Source organism: Neopelma chrysocephalum, unplaced genomic scaffold, assembly GCF_003984885.1.
Source record: "Neopelma chrysocephalum unplaced genomic scaffold, ASM398488v2 Primary Assembly neopelma1_92, whole genome shotgun sequence".
In the NCBI taxonomy this organism is placed as follows: domain Eukaryota; kingdom Metazoa; phylum Chordata; class Aves; order Passeriformes; family Pipridae; genus Neopelma; species Neopelma chrysocephalum.
This window is the reverse complement of record NW_020897754.1, coordinates 2,426,367-2,448,159: the sequence shown is the minus strand read 5'-3', so window position 1 is coordinate 2,448,159 and position 21,793 is coordinate 2,426,367. Positions and strand designations below refer to the sequence as shown.

Here is a 21,793-nt window from a genome sequence, read left to right as displayed (position 1 = left end):
AGTGCTACAGTAGTTGTTTGACAACTCAGAGTGGCTGATAAGTGTTTGTGAAGCTCCAAGTGGCACAAAGACAGGTGTGTGTGGTGGAGTTTGTTGCCAGTCCTCAGTCTCTCAGTGCAACTGCGTGACTGATGTGAAAATGAGGGTGTGTGGAGCACACCATCTTGAGAGAAACACTATAATTAGAAAGGGATGAACTTCTCTTGCCGTATTCTCGTGCTGGTGGCTCCAGGGAGAGCTGCAGCTAGGTTAGTAGGTGCTGTATCAGTGTACCTGAGTGACTTTCTTCACCCCTGCCAGTGCAGGGGAGTGAGTTGTGAGCTGGGTACCTGGGGAACAAGCTGGGGTTTGAGGCAGCAAACACACTGGAGAGCCAGAAAAAACAAGATTGAGCTTATGCCTGGCTCTTCCAGGCATAAGCTCAGCCAGGGAGCAGGCTGCTGGGTCTTGCTAAACAGGGATTCTGGAATGAGGAGCTGTTGTGCAGGGAGAACAGAGTCCAGACCAGTCTAAGGCAATGGGGAAGATCAGGGATTGTGCAATAAAGCAGGGAAGGTTAAAACTAAGGCTTGAAAAGAAAGAGGTCTCAAGGAGAGGTTGGAGCAGAAGATCAAGTGTGTTTATAGCAGGAAGAAGAGGTGCAGGAGATTGACTGGAGACATGGACAGGATGTGAAGTCAGACAGGGCCAGGATTTGATTTCTTGTTGTAAGAGTTTGTGCAAACTGTACTTTTTTGAGGTGGCTGAAAGTACTGTCTATCTCAGATTGGCCTTCTAAATTTATCTGTTCCACGGCTTTCTGTACCAACTCTGTGGTTAAAATTGCTTTTGCAGGGGTTCTATGAAGACAAGTTAATATCTGCCGAGTCCTTGGGTGAGCTTGTCAGGAAATAATTTAATCATCCAAATCCTGTGCAATAAATTAACTCTGCCCTGTTAATTCAGTGAGGGGGGAATATTCTGGATGGCTGCTTTACCTGTTAAGCACCAGCCATCTACTGTGCTCAGTCTTAGGGGTCCTCTGGAACAAACAGTACCTGCTGTGTCTCTAATAACTGGGCATGAAGGAGCCACATTAAATTGATTTAACTCTTCTTCTGGAGCTTTCCTTAATGTGAGTGCTTCTTGAAAATATTCCATTCAAAAGGATAGGAGCCTGAATGAAGTTCCTGCACTCAGAGTGTCTCAAAACTACAACCAAGTACAAATCCACTTTTAACTGCTTCTTTTTTGTATGCACTCCCTCATCTGCTATTCTCTGAAAATCTAAGCCTGAAGTATCCAGGTGACACACTAATCCAATCAATACCTGGCCCAATTTTCTGGCTCACTAAAGCAGCTGCAGGTTATTGGGAAATGAAGGCTTGACCTTCAGCTGTTCAGAGCACCCCAAAGTTACAGCACCCAGCTCCCCTGTGCTGCTTCCTACCTGTGCCAGGAGTGGGATCAGGCTCCTCCAGGGGATCCTTGCCCCACAGCAAAGGGGGAAGCTGCTTAACCTAACAGGGAAATAAATGCTGAGGGACGTGACTGTTGCCTCAGTGACACAAAATAGGCCTTTGCATCTTCTAGAACTGTGATTTCTTGGCTGAGGGTTGGCAGTGTGTGACCCACCTGTGTCAACTGTGTGGGGGGCTGGGGGCTCGTGACAGAGAACACTTCAAGCTGAGGTGTGCTGGGGTAGATGTCAAGGGCTGTTTGTTGTAGCCATGCCCTCCATCTTCAGGTTATAAACACTACCAGAATTAAGGTCTGTCCCTTTCAGAGTTATAAGAAGTAGGTTGGGAGAAACACTGAATTTTATTCCATCACTGAAGATACCTGGCATGAGTCCTTTGGGCTGTGGGGACATGTGGCTTCTTGAGTGAACCTACCACATCCTTAGACACTGAAAGCAGGCCTAGGAAGTTGTTTTTCATCTGAGAAGGTTGTCAGTGGTTGACTGGATTTCCCAGCTGAAGCAGCACCTGTTGCACTTGCCCAAGCAGAGCATTTACAGGCACCCAGATGTCCGTGGCAGGAGTCTGGTCACTGTCTAACACAATGCACATAACCATTAGCTGGAAAGAAGAACATTGTTGGCTTTTCTGGCTCCTCTCCATCCCCCTGTTATGTTTAGAGCTCTTTATTTGCAGCAGCTGTGTACATGTGAATGGTGGGTCAGGCATTTCAGTTATTTTCAAGTGCATGCAGCTCAGCTTCCATAAAAGTGAACACAGGGAATGCCTGGCAAACTCTCATTTGGATCTGTTGCTTTTAAATGCCAGTTCTTTACCCCCTTCCCCCCCCCAGCAATATAACATAACATTGGGATATGCAATTTAGCTCCAGTTTCACTAAGCATCCAGCCTGTGTGTGGTATCCCACAGAACTTTTCTGAGCAATAAATTGGCAAGTACCTGTATGGTCTCTTCTCAGCTGTGTCTTTGGTTTTTTTGGAAGTGGGAGTTCCTTATAACAGGGTGGTTTGTGCTGAATAAAGAGACCACCAAAGTCTTAAAAAAAAAAAAAAAATCAGAGCAGTAAGAAACACCCTGAGTATTGATTAAACAAAAAAAAATCTGAAAGCTGATTATCTTACCCTTTGAGGATGAGCACTTGGTTGCTTTAAGGAAATATAAGGGCCCCATGCTCTGATATTTGCATTTTCTTTTAGATTTGCCTCCTGGCTAGATGGCAAGTGATCTCAGTGTCCGGGTCCATTTGTTTCAGCTGGTAGTACACAGCATGTCACAACCTTTCAAAGTACTGTTTACCCAACAGCTTTACAATGCATATTCAAACTGAAAAGAAGCCCAGAAACTCAGTTTTAATTTAGAAAAATGTAACTTGTTCATACAAGCTACTGTAGTAGAAAATTCATTAAGGTTCCTTAAAGTGTGGTGTCCAAGGAAGCTTTATTATGGCAAGGGACAAGGATGTTTTTAATAAGCCATCCATCCTCTGCTAATACGAATATTTTTCTGAAGTTTCTGTCTTTTGATTAGAATTTAAAGAATTTTCATGCAAACTCTTCCTGTTCTGTCTAAATGGGAACTTTGTGTGATTGTGACAATTGCGTCCAAATATCCTTTTGGAAAAGCAAGAGCCTGAAGAAAACCACATCAATGCCCTTGGGAGATTTTTGGGTTCATTAACTGAATTATTTCAAATTTCCCTGTTTTGTTTTATTCCTCTCTGAGGTTCTGGATGTTTCTGAGTTTTCCTGAAAGCTGAAGAGGGGAATTTGTGTGGGTCCACTTCTGATGTACCACAAATGGCCCCTGTAGATGTGAGGTTGAACTCGGAGCTCTGAAGTCAGAGGATGTTTCCCCGTGCCCTGGATCAGGCTTAGAATTTAACTTCCAACTTTATTTGAGTGAAAGAGGGTATTTGAAGATGTGAAATATTGGGATTTTGTTGTTGTCTGTGTTGGTAGGTTTGACTATCACAGTTAACAGCCTGGTTTCTCCAAAACTGGAGGGTGTTCAGAGATTGCTCTTGACAAAGTTGATATCAACAATAATGTTTTGACATTTGCCTGGTTGTTTTTCTGAATCAGTTCCTTGACCCTGTTCACGATGTGACTGCTCAAGCTGAGGCAGGTCTGTGTTGTGCCAAGGGGCACAACTGGGATGCATGGAGTGGGAATGACTTCAGCAAGCATTGCCACTGAAAGTTCTTCCTTGAATTAAAAGCAGCCTCCAGTTTCACATGAATCTAGAGAACCATCTGGGACTTGGATCCCCATCTCATGAGGAGTAATTACCCACTCTCACCAACAATTGGATTTTCTCCATTTTTTCAGTTTTAAGCTACAAGTCTCAAAGTGACTTATAAATAGCATTTAATTTCTGTGCAATTTTCAAGGATGTCTACAGTATTCAATTTATTATGGATCTCATGTATTAGAGTAATAATGCTTCATAACCGCATCATTGTAGTCACAGAATGTACCTTAAGGTGACAAAAGGGGATTTCTGCCTAACCCTGTTTCTCTTGACTATTGGCCTGTTAATAAGAACAGGTGCAGCCTTTCAAGGTAAATGCTCTTCTTCAGTCCTTCAAAAAAAATTCCTGCTTCCTGTGCAGGCACAGCTGTTGGACTGCTGTAGTTTACAGCTGGTAAAATCTGTTGTGACTTCATTTTCCCCGGTAACTTCTGACCCTACAGCAGGTATTTTGTGAGAAGGTGAAGTGTCTGAAGCAGTGGGAGCAAATTGTTGAGAGTCAAATAGGAAGGACAGTGGTGAAGTAATCCCCATCCGAGGGAGCCCTGTGATGCAAAGATCACAAGGCTTCATTTCCTAAACTGAACCTATCCCTCTGGAAGACGTGGGTTGTCATTTTTGAGCTCCCTGATGGATTGTGGTGAGGTGTCTGAGCTCGTGTGTGCAGCTGCAGTCAGGTTAACACCTGCAGGGAGCGGGGAGGGATGTTTGTGATCAGCAGGGAAAGCTTCACAGGGAGGAGACACCTGTGTCTCTGTCCCACTGCTGGCACACAGGATGTGACAGGCAGGACTGAGGGATGGCAGGAGCTGTGGCTGCAGATTTTACCATCAGTAGTTGTCTGACTGAAGGTGATTGTCCCAAAGCAAGAATAAAAGCAGATGATGCTGCATTTCCTCCACCTCATTCATATCACGGTTTGGAATATGTAAACCATACCCAGGCCAAAACTGAGGCATGGGTGCACTCCTTCTATGCTGTTTTTGGGGCAGGAGGTGGCCATGTCTTCCCAGACAGCCACTGTGTGCCATAACATTTCTGCAAGTCCTGTCTTGCTGCGTGAATCCCCGAAAACATGGTCATCTGCACCTTGGTATTCAATCAGCACTGAAGCTTTCCCCCTATGTTTACCCAACAAGCAGGAATAGCATGGGTTGGGTTGGAAGGGGACCTGGAACATCATCTAGTTCCAGCCCCCAACAGTCATTCTCTGCCTGGTTTAATGTGCAGTGATGAGCTCTTTGATTCAAGTTCTGGGATGTCCTATTTCATTGCAGTGAAGAAATGGTAACTTGCTGTTTTCTGGATTCCTTCTCTGAGCAGAGCACCTCACTCCTGTCAATCACTATTTTCTTGGGCTATTTTATGTTACTACTACTTGTCTATTTGCCTCTTCTGCTCTTGTCTTTTTTCCTGCTAAGCTGTTTAGTTTCCTGCCACTTCTGACTTTATGGGGTTTTTGTCTTTGTTCACTGCAATGACAACATGGAGCTTTCATCCTCACTAATAGAAAGTGCCAGTAAATCCCTTTTGTGACCAAAAATAGTGTCCGTGGTCTCAGTTTGTCTGTACTAGCAGGTTTTGTGTTTACTTGTGCTTATTCCCCGTTTTCTTTATATCCCTGTGCCACGCCGGGCCAAGTGCCTCGCAGAGGCACATTAGGTGATAATGGTTCCATCTGTCATGTGGAGATTTCTCCCTCTGCAGAACTCTGCTCTGTTTCTAAAAACTCTCTCCACGTCAGCACTCTTTTAAGTTGTACAAATGGTTAATTTTTTTCCTTTTGACTAATTCAAAGCTAATTTGGGGAACTCTGACTCCCGACACAGAAGAATTACAAATGTGTCACACTTTCAATTATTTATAATACTGTGCATGTTCTAGTGTTCACATCTATGGAAATAAGCAGATGATACAAGCTGAGGGATCAAAGGCAGTTTTTCCTGAACTTTGACCACCTGCTCACACTCCCTTTATTTAAGAGCTGCATCTCGAGACTATTTGCAGCTCTTAAAACCTGTGAGCGGTTTAAAAGCAGCTGGTGTGTTTGTCTGGTTAAAAAAGCAGCTTCCAATGTAACACTCCTTCTCTCCATATGTCTCTTTGCTACAATGCCTGAATACTGTGCTTGGGTTCCATGGATTTCATGGGAATCCTCTAAGGCAGAAATGGAAACAGACCATTGAGCAGGAATAGTGTCCTTGGCTGGATTAATAAATACAGTCCAGGTGCACACATATGTGCACTCATCCTGAACAGCCTGAGGTTTGTGCAGGTCCTGCCTCCTGAAGCCCCCAGGAAATCAAGGAAATTACTTCCTTGCAGTTGTATTTCCCAAAGTGCAGCTACAGGCAGGAGGTCCTTCCTGCTTGGTTGTGGATCCACCTGTACAAGTCTGTCAGCTGCCTTTGAAATTCATGTGGGCCTGAATTGTCACAGGGGGAGGCTTTCTTCAGCTTTATGTGTGCACATATATACAAAAATATATCTATATTGTGGCTATATATTATATGCTATATATGCTTTGGTAAAATAGCAAGGGGTACACATCATTTATGTGCATTATTTGCTTCTTTTGTCTCTCTTTATCACAGAACTACTCACTGAACACTGATTATTTTTGTCTCACATGCATCCACATGGCATCTTAACACTTTTTATCTTGTTATATCATGCCAGAGGCTCATTAAGAAGTGACTGCCCTTTGGGTCAGGAGTAAAAACCAACACAAGAGCCACTAAGGCTTCTCTTCAAATAATTGCCCTTTTCCCTTCTACAGTTATATCTAGAAGTTCTCTCTGACTCTGACATGGCCACAAGTAATTCCCTTGCATGCACAGCCTTTTTTAGTGAAAAGAAAGAGATTTTTAAGTGCCTTGCACTTCTGAGTTCCAGCTGTGGAAGCTGCTGAGGGTGTTTGCATTTTGCTTCTTGCCAATGCTGTGCTTCAGGCCAGCCTATCTCATTTCTGCCTCTAGGAGGATTTGCAGGAAGATATTGCAGTATTAAGGTTTTAGGCAATCAATAGAAAGCAGGAAGGTTGTGTCACAAGGTCTGTTTACCTATATGTGTTCCTTTCATTAGCCTGTATTTGGGTTTGCCTCTGCTCCTGTTGAGGGGCTGCTTTCTTTCCTGTTGCAAGCTCAGAATTATCCCGGAAGGGATGTAGTTCTATAAGAAATAAAAATATAGGTTTTTTTATATATAGGCGTATTGTGAAGTTGGAAGATATCCAAATTCCAAGACCTGAACTTAGGTATCAGGGTCTCTTTCGGCAGGATAAAGGAAATGAGAAAATTCTTAAAAATTCAATCTTTTAGGGCCATTTTGTACACGAGGTTCCTTTTCTCTTTGGGCTAAGAACAAAGGAAGATCCATCACCTTTGACAGGAGATGGCTTGCAGCCAATTGGGAAAAAGGAAAAGCCCCTTTTTCAGAGAAAAGAAACCTTTTTTAGGTAAAGATGAATACATTAAAAGTTATCTGAAAAGGGTGGGATTTTGTGAAACTATAAAATGTATTGAATTTAAATTGAAGGTGTCTTTTTCCCCGGAAACTCAGTGAGAGAAAGACCCAACGTGTTGAATAAATTCTTCCTTGTTTCTTTGTTCCCTAAGTTTATGCCATCTTTCTAAATTTAAAGAGAGGGATATTTCCCACAGTTCCTACTCCTACCTCAGACAAAGAGAAACTTGGAACATTAGGATTTCTTCCTCCCCCCGATAAATTTATTTAACAGGGTGAAAATGGGAAAGAGGATGGATAAGGCTTCTGTCTCTGAATGCAGCAGTTAAAAGCCTCAGTGCTCTAGGAAGGAAAAGAAATTATTTTGTTTGGCTTGTGCTGTGCTCCCCTGCTTACCTTCCCCCCTCCCCGTGCTCCAAGGAAAAGCTCTAAGAAAGGCCTTGCAGGGGAGGGGGAAGCTCAAAGTCCCTCATCCTTCTGGTTTAGGCAGCCCACGTTGAGAGGGATCCCTGCTGTGCATGAACACTGTCCCCTCACCCTGCTATTACCTCCTGATTGCCCCCTTTCTCCTCACCAGAAAACCTGGGAGAACAAAGGATACCTGTCCTGCCACAGCACTCAAGGTCTGCTTTGTGCTTGTTTTACCAACTAGTTCCCTGAGCTAGTTAAGAACCTTGAAAGATGGGAAGAACCAAATACTTCACTGTCGTGCAGGGAAAAAGAATCCTTTGAATCTTTCCAATTCAAGGCCCTTTCCAGGTGAATACTCCATCTCTGAACATTAAGTGCCAGCAAGACTGACTAACTGTAATTATTGTCAGCAGTGGCAAGGAGAGGATGTCTGTATTGCTTTATACCCTGGGGATATTGGTATTGAAAAAAAAACCACAAAACACCCTTTCTTACCAATCCCTTAAATGAAAGGAAGCAGAAAAGATGTCTGACTCAACTAAACCTATAATAAGATATTAATATTTTATATTTGGCTGACAGCAGTGTAAGATCTATTGCCACAGGGGCCTGACAGAAAGGAAATATTAGCTAAATATGATGTGTATGATAAGACAAGGAGAAATTAATTTCTAAAATGGAAAGGGAGGGGACTGGTAGGACAGCACAAGAGATTTGGCTGTTGGTAGGCTTTGTAAAGGTAAGTGGTGGAGAGCTCCTATTTGGGAGTTTGATCTTTGACTGATGTGAGATTGAGTCTCTAAAACAGCATCTTCAAGGTGTCCTCAGGCCAGAAACTGGGACACGCAGCAGCAGAAGTGCAAATTAAGTGTAGGGTTAAACTTTTGGCTTTGACACTTTGCAGAAAATCAGGTGGAGACTTGACATGGACTTGTTGGTGTGTAGGATAAGGCAGAGATTTCACCTCCTTTGCAGACAGAACTAAGGCTCTTCTGACACATCAAGAGAAGAATAACTTGTGTATTTCTGGGGGCAAAAAACTTTTTCCCCCTTCAAAGAGGAAGGAGGGGATCTGTCTCCACAGAGAAGGGAGGAGACTTCACAAAGACTCTCACTACAACCTCCATTTAGTGGAGAATGGTGTGGTGTTTTCCAAGAGATCCCATGAAAAAATTGTACCTGAATATATAACTGTAGCTTCTGTGTTTCATTATCCTGTGTGCTTAATTAGCATATTTACAACCTCTTTTGATCTGGGGAGATACAAGTTAAATTTCATCCCTAAATCTTTTCATTTATGTGAAACTTCACACAAATAACTTTATCGTGATTAAATGATGGTTTAAGGTATCTATGCCATCTACTGTACAGCAAGTGAAGCCCATGGAAGTTCAGGAAGCCTGAACAGTTTCCCTTAGGAAGGAGGACATGCGACTTAATTTATCTAGAATGATTCACAGCCTTTAAGATCAGGATAGTCAACAAACTTGGCAAGCAGCAATGGCAGGGTCTTGCTTCTGTTTAAATCAGGAGAAATAATGAAACCAGTGTTGTAAGGGAAGAGTGTGATGTGGATATTCTAGCGACTTACACAGAGCTTCTGTTAGAACTGTGTGGGAATGTGTAAGAATTGCTGTTGCAATTTTGAAAATCAACAAATGAAGGACTTCTGTTTAGGAGACAAGTATTTTAAAAATGGTCTCCCACCGTGCCCTGAGAATTGGTGGATTCCACTTCTGATAGTGAGCCAATTCAGAGAGCAACCTTGAAACAGTGTAATTGTTCAAGGAAAAGTCTGATCCTCATCCAGGTGGATCTTGCACAGCTCCTGCCATCCTTATCCCCTTGGGATGTTGGCAACTCAATTAGTCTGACAGAACGTGATAGAAAGGGGTGTCTGAGGTGGGAAAGTGTCCAATGATTTCCTCTCTAACTCTTGAGGAATGAACTGGAGAGCTTTGACCCAAGAAAAGGTGTTGGATGATCTCAAAGTAACTCAAGAACAAAACCATGAGCAAAAGCATAAATCTGTGATAGGAAAAGGAGTAATAGGTTCCTGTCCAAAATACTGTGACAAAATTTATTGAGAGAACAGCCAGAAGGGGGAAAAGTCAGGGATTAAAAAAGAATTATAGATTTGCTGAATGTTTATACCAAAATTAGATACATCCTGAAAAAGGGAACAATTTAGAGGCAAGTCAAATAATGGGTGAGAGTGAACAAAGTAAACCTGTACATCTGATGCAGTTCTCCACCCCTGGAGCAGGCATAACCCTGAATTTTGGGAACAGCTCCTCTCTCCTCAGTAGAATTTGCTAAGTCGCATTTTGTCCTTTCCTTGTCAGTTTTGATTTTGAACTACATTTGGAGAGGAGTAGGTATTCATTTGGGGGAAAAAAAAGTTTAATAAGACCTTTGGTAGCTCTACTGTGCAGTTAATTTCTGTGAGGGTTAGTGTGTGGGGTGTTCTGAGCTCTTGGTAAAGGTACCATCAGTGTCATCTTGCTCCTTAAAATATCACAAAGTAAGTTCCAGCTGGCCCATGAGTTATCTCAAACCACAGAATGAATATTAACTTCAGTTGGTTTATCTCTAAAACTTGCCATCACCTCTAAACACTGGCAGTGCTGCCACATTTTTTTGCTGAATCTCTTTAACTCCATCCGTGAGCCCCAGAAAATGCAGGCCCAGCTGCACAGCAGGAAGAGCAAAATCTTTCTCAACTTGTCTTAACAGATAGTGTCTGCCAGCCAGTTAAATATGTCTTATTATTGCTACCAACCTTTACAAATAAAGCAGTGTATTTTCGGTGGGTGGATAGCATTAGTAGGAATACAGCAAATGTAGATGGCACACGCTGCCTCAAGGATACAGGAATAGAAATGACATCCCCACAGTGCTGAAGGCTGACAGGACATGGTGACAGCTGCAGAGTGTACAACTTGCTTAATGTGGATTTTCTGATGCTCTTGAATAAATTTCTACCTTACCTTAAGCCTGGTTATTAAAAGTACCACCCCATCAGTCTGGCTACAGGCAAGAACACTGTGAAGATACAGCCATAGTCAAAAACTAAACCAGGCATGCAAGGCTCTCTTCCAGTGGATAAAAATGTGGAATATAGCCCAGTAAGAGAAATTGGTCATGGATAAATATTAGAGCTATAAAATAACAGGTGACACATTGGTGGGGAAATTAACTCTTTACATCTGTACATATTAGGAACTCCTTAGGAACATAATAGGAATGGTAATCAGGAGCAAATCTTACATGTGTTTCTGCCACACTGAGGTTAATTTTGTTTCTCCACACACATTGTACAAATGCCAAGCAAGTAGAAAACAAATGTAGCCCATTTGGAGGCAGTTCAATTCAGGAAAACTCAAGTGTTTGCTTCTGTCTCTCATCTGAACACCCGGTCCTGATGACCAGGAATCCTGGATGAGACCAGCTCATGGAGAAATAATCCCACAGATAAAACTGATTTCTATTTCTTGAGCTTGTTTGCAAGTATGTGTGTTTTCTTGTGAAAGTGAGAGCTGAAAAATGCCTTAGGCTGAACCTAATGCTTGACCTTTAGAGCTGGGGTGTAAGGGGGGGGGGAGTCTGTTTCACATCTGAGTGCCTTAACAAAGGGAAGCACTTTGTAATTTCCTGGGTCTTCCCTCCCACCCTTGTAAATAGGAATAACATTGGCCACCTTCCAGCTGCTAATTGCCAGTCTTCCCGAGCATCTGTCCTCCAGCTACTAGAAACAACAGGCAAACTGGGGATTCAGGCTCTGAAATCATTCCTGAGTTGTGTATTACTGAAAAAACACTCATAAATACTGAATAAGTGTCACTGGGCTTTGGAGTTAAATATGTGCCTGCCCATCTGACAACAGTTGTTCTCCTCCCAGCATGCCTGAGGTACCCAGTACCACATGCCACTTAAAGCCATGAAAACTATTGTTTTGGACATTTTGGCTCATGTAAAAACCTAAAGCAGTAAAAAGGAAGAGGAGCCTGTGAGACCCGTGGAAGAAGTTTAGGATGTTGCCGCGGTCCGCGGGGGGAAGGGAATGGGACTGGGCACTGCAATAAGGGTTCTAACACAGTTGAGGTCTCGTGCAGCAATGCCGTTTATTTGGGGGAAACAAGGGTTTAAATAACGTAGGTTTGAGGGGTGGATTCTAACCTGGGGAGGCGCAAGAGATTGACAACTCAGGGAAGAGTGTGATAGGGGGACAGGGCAAAGGTGGGTGGAACTCCCGCGTCTCTGAGGGAATGGGCCAATAGTAGCTCTCCCTGCACTGTGGCAGGCTGTGACCAATGAGCAGCAGAGGAGCGGGAAAACTGGGGAGACAGGGTAACAAACAACTTTTGGAGGGAAAATCTGAGGGAGAAAGGGAGGCAATATGAAGGTATGACAGAATTCATAAAATTTAACAATAAACTGAGGTGCATAAGAATTCATAAACACCCAACAATAGATTGGGGAAAAACTGTCAGTCCGGTGGGTGAATTATCCAGTAAGTAACAGGTCCCTTTAGATCCCATTTATGCTTTTCCAGGCAACATATCTTTCCCAGTCTGTCTTCTTATCCAGCACAGGATGTTCAGGAGGAAGAGAGGTGGGCTTGCAGGAAAAGCATCTGAGCACCCTCTTTTTCCCTCAGCTCACCAACAGTAGCCAAGGGGATACACAGCCTCCCCATCACAAGGTATAATAATAATGGCCAGTCTTCGCGAACGAAGATTTGGGGAAAGGTCTTTTACCTTTCCAGCCTGCGCAATGGATTTTTTTAGGTGAGACACAGCCTCCGCTGAACTGAGCCCACCCTTTAATCCTAAGGTTCATCTGTCGGGGCCAAGCACGCTTGGACAATGGCAGTGAGGTCCTCAGGACGTAGGTTTGTTTAGAGTGACCTTCTCATCGATGGATGGCCTCACTGGGGTAACGAGCTCCATCTGCCCGGGGGACTGAGGAATCGAACCTGGGTCACAGCAGTGAGAGTCCTGCATGCTAACCACTAGGCCACCAGGGGTCCCATCACAAGGTATAGGATACATACAATGAATGTGGAATACAAGAGAATCTGGAAAAGAAATTGCTGCAAGTATCTAGTTTTGAAACAAACATCTTTCTCCATTTTTTTAATTCAGGATAACCAGAATACTTGTAAGGATGGTTCAAGAGGCAGAGGATAATTTTGTTGGAAAGGAAGAGAAGTGAAAAGACAATTTGGAGTTTTGTTCTCCTATTTGGCAAGATTTTTATTGAAAGTTATTTTCCTCATTTTTCATATCTGACTTATCTTGAAGATATTGCTTTGCTGCAGCCAATTGCTTTGAAGTCTTCAAATTGTCTTTAAATCTCCTCAGTGTTGTAGATTGGTTCAATGTGGAAAACAAGTGCATTTTTAAATAATTTTATGTTGGGAAATGGTAAATTGATGATGATGGAGCTCAGTGTTGGGACCTGTATGTCCTGGGTCCTGCTCCTGTTAATCCTCCTGCACTTTCTGTGGGGGAAGAGGAAAAACCCTCCCCTCTTGTTTCAGAGTTGATGGGCTTTGCTTCCCCTTCCTTCTGAGAAGGCAGTGAGGTTGCGTGGAGTGAGTGTCCAGACTGGGAGGCTGATGGATGCAGACAGGAGCTGTCACCTCTGGTGCCTCAAACTGTGCTGAAAAACATTTGTTTTGTAGCTGGAATTGGATGGAAAAGGGACAAAAGGAAAGAAAACAGAAAGTACCAGCTCAGCTTCCCCTGGGCCCTCTGGTGATGCTGCTGACCAGCAACACTTGTGTTGCTGAAGAGGGAGCAGCTTGTCTTGAAGTGAGATTAATGCACTCCAGCCATGAGAAGTCTCATTTATTCAGATACTAAGTTAGAACAACCCTTAGGAATATATATATGTGTGTGTGTATATATATAAATATATGCTACAGGTAATCTGCTTGCTTAAGGGGATGCTTGTAAATATAGGCCTTAATTTAACTTAATCACTTCCAGCTTTATGTTCCTAGGAAACCTCTTTGTGATTAAATAGCTAGAAATGACAGCTGGGACTGTATTTAATTAAAAAGTGACTCTTAAAAGAAATGCTGGTTGTTTACATACAGAAAGCGAGACTTTCACAGGTTTGACTTCTAATGAAAACGTCACTAACACTGTATGGAGGCAAACTTGTGGTGGTTTTTTTCCCTTCCCTCTTGCATGCCACGGAGGAAAATGCTGAAGTTAGATGAAACCAATATTTCAAACATGAATTTTCATTTGCTGTGTGCTTCTGTTCAGTGCAAAAATGTTTCTGAGGCAGTAAGAGTACTCAAGTCTGCACACAGACCCTGCCACCCCTGTGAGCACACAAAGCCAAAAAAACAAACCTGGAAGTCTCACTTTTAAATGGATGAAAGGTTCATCCCCTATTGCTTTGGACTGGAAAGGTCTCTTTGTGTTATCATAATAAAAGCAAATAGCAAAATCTTTAAACAGAGTCCTGCAAAGGTCTCTTGGACAAGGCAAGAGGGCTGGTGACGGTTGGATTTTATAAGTCTTCCTATACAGGAACAATAACCAAGAAAGCAACTTGCCCAAAATCCAGCTGGGACCCTGTAAAGAGTCAGAAAATGAACCTTGATTGCTGAAGTCCCAGTACAGAACCGCTATCAGACCATTATTGGCAGCTGTCATTTAAGGTACATTTTGTGCAGGTTTATACAGTTTGCTTCCAGGGGAAATAAAGCTCTGTGTTGTTCTCAACAGATATTCTTAAGTTATTACAAAATGACTGGAATTTTTTGGACATGGGAAGGTGGATTCAGTGGTTCCTTCACAGAGGTTCAGCCTGAGTCTGGTTTCCAAACTTGATTTGAGTAGGAAGGGAAGTGATTTCCTGGTTGGTTCACCCAGCTCTGGACACGAGTGGAACATTTAAATTAGTAGATTTGCTCTCTTTTTCCACTGAACAAGAGTAGTGTACAACTACATTTTGAGTAATAGCAAAAAGCTGTTTATTTAAAGCTGCAAAGGCACTTCATTCTGAACCTTATTAGTGAAAAGAGAACTTAGAAGATGCCTGTCTGCAAGTGTCTTCCATAAAAATTAGATTTACCCCCTTTTGTTCTTCGTGACCATCTTGAATTATGTGGTCTGACCCAGAAAAATAGTTGGTTATTGGTAAAAAATGAATTAACCTTGATGTAGTTAAGCTGCTTTTAACATAGAACAGGTGCCCTTCTACTATTCCCCTTCTTTATTTCTGCCTTGTCATCAAGCAACATCTTAAACATCTTAGTTCCTTTTAGGTGTTTAATTAGTGCCTAAATCCAGCCATGTTCTTCTCATTGGAACAGAGGAGGGATTCTAGAATACCTCCTAGTTGTTTGTGTCTATAGATGGTGAGAGGCTGCAGCTCTTACAAATGTTGGCAATATTTTCAGAAGAAGCATCCCTTATGAACTAAGACAGGCTTGCACTTGAAAATGTTGCTTGGAGATACATAATCACTGACAGGAGATCTGGGTTCTGCACTTAGAACTGAATATATCTTTTAAACTCCCTTCCCAAGGTAAGTATTTCTCAGCAGCCTTTTCATTCACATTACTTACTTCAAGTGCCTTGGCCACGTGTGAGCTGCAGAGTGGGCAGATTGGAAATAAGTTACACATATTTTCATCAGCTTTATAATAATTTTCAATCTTGCCCATTTAACAATTCTGGCACCTGGGATAAAATGAGGCTGCTGGTTCTCTGAGCTGGGAGCAACCACTGGAACCAGTGGAGCCACCCACTGTAAGATGCTGGAGGACCCTCCGCTTTCAGCTGGGAGCAGTTTCATTCATGTTTTGTGTTCATTTATGTTGTCCCTTTGCTTAGGCTTAGAGGATGACAGCTTTTCCTCTTTCATGTTTAGCACCAGGCAATTTCCTCCTGCTTTTCTCCCACCTTTTCTCCCTCATATCCACGTTCATATTGCAGCCTAATGTATTGTCCTCAAGCATTGCCAAAAGGCTTTTGCATAATCCTTTAACAGGATTTTAAAGCAATACTTTGAATCGCTGTAGTGGCAGTTTAATGGCTTGAAAATGACAGGGGGAAGGATTTCTGAGCGTGGTAGCTTGTGGAAAATGAAAGACTATATGAGTGACATGACTATGGGAATTCCAGCCTGAGCTTAGCGTTCCGAGGAAAGGAAAGAAGAGCTGGAAGAACAGAGTGTTTGCCATAGGCAAGGCAAAATCCTTAAGCTGTAAAGCAATATACAGTTAGGTGACTTTAAGCTTAGAAACACTGAAACACCTAGCAGGTATTGACAGGAATGTTTTTTCCTCTAAAGGGAACAGTTCTGGGAGATCTCTTCCTTGCTGTGTCTGCAGCCTCCCGTTCAGGAAGCCAGAGTGTTGTTCTCTGCTTTCAGGGTGAAATGGCAGGAGGAAAAGTGACTTTTGGTCTAGATTCATCCTAGTTTCATGTGTGGATCAGCTGTTATGGGTTCCCATGGACTGCAGAGCAGCAGCTTCCCACAGACGACCTGCAGGACCCATTGCAGTGCAGTTACCATGAGCATAAACTGCAGCAGCACTTTCTTTAATGTAGCTCTTTCCACAGCAAACTATGGAATCAGCCAACCAGAAAGCTACCCTCCTCTAGCACCCCCTTTTCTCAATTTCTTATTCCTTCTCTTTGCTTTCTGCTCTTCATCCACCAGTAGTTTAAAGCCTTCTTCCAGCAAACCTGTTGAAGATGCTCTTGTCCCACCCAAATTATTAAGGAGATCTAATCTTTTCTTAGCCAGCATTGTTACCTGAAGTGCATCTCTTGGTTTTAGAAACCAAAATCCTGCTGGTGCTCAAGGAGAACAGCACCTGGCCCTTGTGCCCTCCCCTCTTGTCATCAGAGCTATAGAGTGATGTGAAAAAACATCAGGCAATGAAGAATGTACTTTGTCCCTTAAGGTAGTGCAGTGTCTAACCTCCCTTCCTGTAACTAACATTAAAAAAAAACTACACATTTATTCTCTGAATATATCTAACTTCAGCTTCTGCTGGATGTCAGGAAAACTTTATCTGCCAAGTTAAAACAATACAGGAGAGATTCTGTAGTTAAAAGGTCTGATCAAACCTTTTGGTGTGATGGAACATTGGGTCTAGTTGTCTTCAAAATACCAGAGTGAACTGGGAGTTACATTGTGAAGGTGGGATGTAAATCTGTCGTGCTCCAGAACCACCTGTTTAGGCTTTGAAAAGCAGGCATCTTTTTAACTGCCTCTTACGTATTTATCTTCATTATGTGCAGGATGATCTTTCTTAAGAGTTTATGCTTAAAATGCTCCTTTTTTTGGTAGGCTCAGAAGTCCTTCTGTTTTCAGAGTTCCCGATTGGATGGATCACGAAAACTTCCTGGAGCTGATGAGCCGTGACCCATTTCTTGGCTTAAAAAATAAACACATCCTGCACTCACCAAACATTGGTGCTTAAAATTGCAGGGAGTTTTAGACAGCCCTGGGGTTGTTGAGCGTCCTCATTGTGATGCACCAGCTCTCCCTCAGAGCCATCACCCTCTGTCGCTGTGCTCTGTGGCAAATATACGTATTAAAGTTGCCTTTTCTCCCTGTCTTAGTACTGTAAACCTTTTCTGCTGCCGATCTTTCCCCATCAGCGAGAAGGAGAAAACAAGCCTGTAACTCCCCCACACAGCCACCCCCTCAGATTCACAACTGGGCTCAGAGCTGTGCCAAGGAACGCTGACAGGCTGCAATTGTGAATCTGAAAACCTCCTGTAATTCCTGTGTGCAAAGGGGTCTTGTGCTAAATATAAACCTTTTCAGGCAACCTAAGGAGGGGAAGCAGTCAGAGTGCTCGTAGTTAGGGAAATTAAGCCAGTGCGAAGTGATGCTCTGATGGCAGATCACCAAGGGCTTCCTCTCAGTTCATCCTGCATTTGAGACTTAATCTGGTTTTTTGAGCTGGAGTGGTGCTTTAGGTGACTTTAGAGGACAGAGAAAGACTTTATTTTGGGCTGTGTTTCGGAACTGGCATCCAAGGGAACCTGCTCTGGGGTGAGGTGATGCTCGTTCAGATCTGCATGTGCGTGGAGCTTGGAATAAGGTGATCACTAGGCAGCTGCTTTGAAACCTGTTATTATTTGCTTTTCAGGCTCAGCAGTGCTGACAACTGACTTGCTAACAGGTAATGTTATTTATAGACCTTCTTGGAGGTATAAATTGCTTAGCACTAATTTTGGTCTCGGTTAAGGTGCTAATAGTGCTCATTCTTAAATACCCGGCAACACGTTTTCTCTTTCAGCTCATCAGCAGTCTTTTAATGTGCAATAATCTAGCTAATGCTTGTTGCCAAAAAGAAGCCTTTTGACAGAATGTTGAAACTTGCATTGAAAATAATAGGCTGAGTTGTTATTCCTGTGAATTTTCTCGAAAGCTTTAATACATGCCAAAAAATAAAACTTTTAAGCCATCCACAGAAAAGTTGCCGGTATTAAATTAAAGATTTACATGTTTTAATCTGACTAGCAAAGTAATCTAGATTTCTCTGTCAGAATGCCATCTGCACGGTCTTAAATGCTGTCTTTTCAGGGAAATATCTTTGTCAAGTGCCACTTCCCTAGGATTTCTGCTGTAATGTATTTCTAATCCACATAATTATACTGTGTATGTTTGAGATGTGCTTTTCAGCAAACAACTGAAATTGATATGGGAAGTGACAAATTTCTAAGCTGACACAAAAAATAAGATGCTGAAATCTTAGTTTATAGAAGAAGAATATTCAGAATATTAAATGTGAGCTTATAAAGAGCTTTAATTCCTAGAAGAGCAGCACTCAGCTCCCCCTCAGCACTTTGGAAAGGAGAATGGTCAGGCTGTGGGAAAGGGGAAATGGGCACCTCTGCCACGTCTCCATGTCACTTCATTCCAATCAGATCAGCACTTTCCCAGTTTTTAAGGGATGGTCTTTGCATGTGACACTTATACAGTTAATTCTGCATGAACTGTAAGCTGACACAATTATTCTATTGAAACTCTTTTTGTCTTGGTTGATGGGAAGGATTCCCTTAATGCTTTGGGACCTTGTTCATGCTATGGTATAGGGACATATCCAGCTATTAATTCCTGTCTAAATGGATTCTTTGCCTAATCTGCACAAAGGATGCTTAAGGCAAAAGCATCCTTTTTGATCCTAATTTCCTCGTGAAAGAGCAGATCATTTTATTGAAGTACTTAGGGCATCCAGCATTATTTCTGTACCCAGGGTGCAAATGTGATGTGCTTTTTCTCCTCTGAACTTCTTCCTAAATTGATGATGGCCAAAGCAATTGCAAGTAGGTTCTTCTAACTCAGGATTGAACTGCCTGGCTGTGAAGACGAAAAAGAGAGAAATCATTATTCTGACAACTACATTAGTAAGATAGTTCACAGCACGGGTTTATTCTGCTTTCTCTACTTAACAGAGTATAAAGGTAAGGCATGGCCAGTGCAAAAGTCTTTGGGCTTTGAGTTCCAGACAATTAAAAATGTGAGGTGCATTAGTCACGTGGCCCTTGGGAGGCTGTAAAGAATCAGCTAAATATGAACTCTGCATCCCATTTTGCCTCCTGTGAACCTGTTTATTCCCCCTGTTAATATATTATGGTGGAGCATGAGACAAGGTTGAGGTATGTTAGTGGTGGGAGGGAGAGAGTAGGAGTAAAGGACTACAGGAGTGGAGCTGAAGGGCTAAAAATCTCCAGCTTGTGCTAAACATCAGAGGTCTGCAAGAATGATGGTGTTGAACCCACTTAATAAAGTCAAACTCAGCAACTTCTCAGTTGAAGTTGCCGTTCAACATAGCAAAATACTTCTGATGGTTTAGAAGATACTTTCCCCTTCTGTGTGGGGGTTAGTCTGTATTTGCATGCTGGTTAAATAATCTACTAATTCATCCTGAAAGAAAATTTGTCTTGCAAAACTCCAGCCATGCAGAAAATACTATTCCTGAATCAGGATCCTATTGGGATTGAGTCCTTTATTGTGCTTGATGATGGTCAGTTTTCTTATCAATGGGTGATAACCGCAGACCCACCTTCTGCAGGTAGTGCAGTCAAACACCCAAATATTGAAGCCAAAAATAGTGTAGGTTGCAGGCAATGGGGCTGAAGTGTCTGTGTAAAATAGAGGTGGGGAATAGCAGAGTATCCAGTGTTTTTCAGCCAGCTCTAGGCCTGGAAGCTGGACATTGTCACTGCAGGCCGGGCAAATGAGGAGGTTGTCAGGACTCCACTTAATCAGGGGTCACAATGGGATGGGCTTTAGTGGGAGAGGACAAATTTTCCTCACTGTAGGAAGGACTGGACTCTTAAAAAACCCTACAGCCAGTGACATCAAAGAGATTTCACCAAGGGCAGGCTCTTACCCATGTCCTCTGTGCCAGGGCCCTTTCAGAAGCTCAGCTGTGTGTGTGACTGTGGCACGGATAAGTGATTTCACTGCCACTTACCTCCATTAATTTTTCTGTAACTACCTGCTACTGTGCTGAGATGGGATGTAAAGGTTATTGCTATGCATTGTTCATAGCTTCAGAAGCCTGAGTTAAGAAGCATGACACTATTATATTAGCAGCTGCCCCAATAACATACTAATAACCACTGCAGTTACTGCAGGAGGGGATTTCTTGGCTGCACTGTAATGAAATGTAAAGCTGCAGGGAAGTGTTTTAAAATAAGAGTTGGTTTGACATTTTCATGGTTATACAATAGGTGTGTTTGAGCGAGCTGATAATTGTTCCAAATTTTTTTCTGCCATCATGCTGGATGTTGCTACTATTTTTAAGTCAAAATAAAAGTTTGAGCAAGTTGATAATGCTGCTGCCTTTACATATTTCTGGTTGGATGGGTTGCCTTCAGTAATCTTGGAGATCATGAGCTGTTCTAAACTGCTGTTGTTTTACTAGCTTTTATTGAGGTACTTTTCAGTCCAGTGTTTGATTTGTTGCTTTGTCTGGATTATAATCTGAGATCCTATAAACTGTCCTGTGAGCAAGGACACAACAAAGATCAGTGTGGGCTTGTTCTAGACAATGTTGGACCAGATGCTTAGGGAAAAACTGTACAAAACCCAGTACTTGTGGAATGCTAATAAAATTTTCATATGCCTGTTTATCTGAAGTCTACCCAGGACTGAAAGAGTGTCAGACTTATCAAAAGTCTAGCTAATACTTGCTAGATAAAATCATATGTAACATTTCAACTAGTTAAACTTCAGGGTCATCTTATCCTCACAGAGAAAAATGTCTTGCAGAGGTTTTAAAAACTCAATATCCAGAAGGAAGAGCCCTTCTAAGATACAGTGAGTGTAAACAACAGGTTTGCTGTGATCTTACAGATACCACAGGACTTTGCAGACAAGGAACTAAGGCATCTGAGGAAGAGAAAAAAACATATTGTGTATATTTTTACCCCTTGCATTCTCTGGGTGTCAAGGTGCTGTAATAGGATTTCAGCAGAGATGGAACTGGGTAGTGGAAGGCAGCTCGTTGTTGTTCAATGTGCATTTCATGTAGGAGGCACATGTTATGTGGAACTTCAGATCTGATTATCCCTGAGAACAAAAGGGCTTTTCCAGTTCATGGATGGAAAAAGGAAAGGGAATCTGCACTATTATCTTCCAAAGTGTCCTTAACCTAATCACATCAATCTCAGCCAGATTTAAGTAGAATAGGTGGCAATTAGAGCTGTTAAATCAGATTGGTTTTGGGAAGATGGCAGGAAACACAGGGGATTGTTATCTTCTGTCTTTCTCCCTTCTCCTCCCTGAGTGCCTAAATTTAGACTCTGAAATCCATACTTGGAAACAGAAATAAATATAAATGATTGTTTTCCGTAGCGTTTGCACGTGAAGCTCTTATTGATTTTGATGGTATTGTGTTACTGTGCCACTAAACAGAAGGCACCTTTTAGATACTTGAGGACAGAATTTGAGCTGTGCATATAGTTGGTCTAAATTTTAGTGGCTGAGGAAAAATGATGTGTGAAATGAACAGTGGCTTTAGCAGGAGTATTTAGAAAACATTGAATTCTTGACTACCTAAAAAAAAAAAGTCTTTTGAAGACTGGTGATATATGGGAAAGACTTGAAGGATCAATGCTCTGGTGAGGAGCAGAGCATTGCTTCAGATTTGTGCCCTGTGCTGGTTTAAAAGTTAACCAGCAAGGCAAAATGAACTCAATTCA

General features: G+C 42.3%; 1 protein-coding gene across 4 annotated transcripts in view; it reads left to right on the top strand.

Annotated features, from left to right (window-relative positions):
* SHISAL1 (shisa like 1) overlaps positions 1–21,793 on the top strand; it is a 241,411-nt gene that overhangs the window by 66,534 nt on the left and 153,084 nt on the right. The window contains exons 2-3 of one of the 4 annotated variants that reach the window (XM_027693552.1): positions 7,828–7,934; positions 17,728–17,760. The exons of the other annotated variants lie outside the window; for them this stretch is intronic. The gene's annotated coding sequence lies outside the window, so the exon portion shown is untranslated. The remainder of the gene's footprint in view (positions 1–7,827; positions 7,935–17,727; positions 17,761–21,793) is intronic. 4 annotated transcript variants of the gene reach the window in all.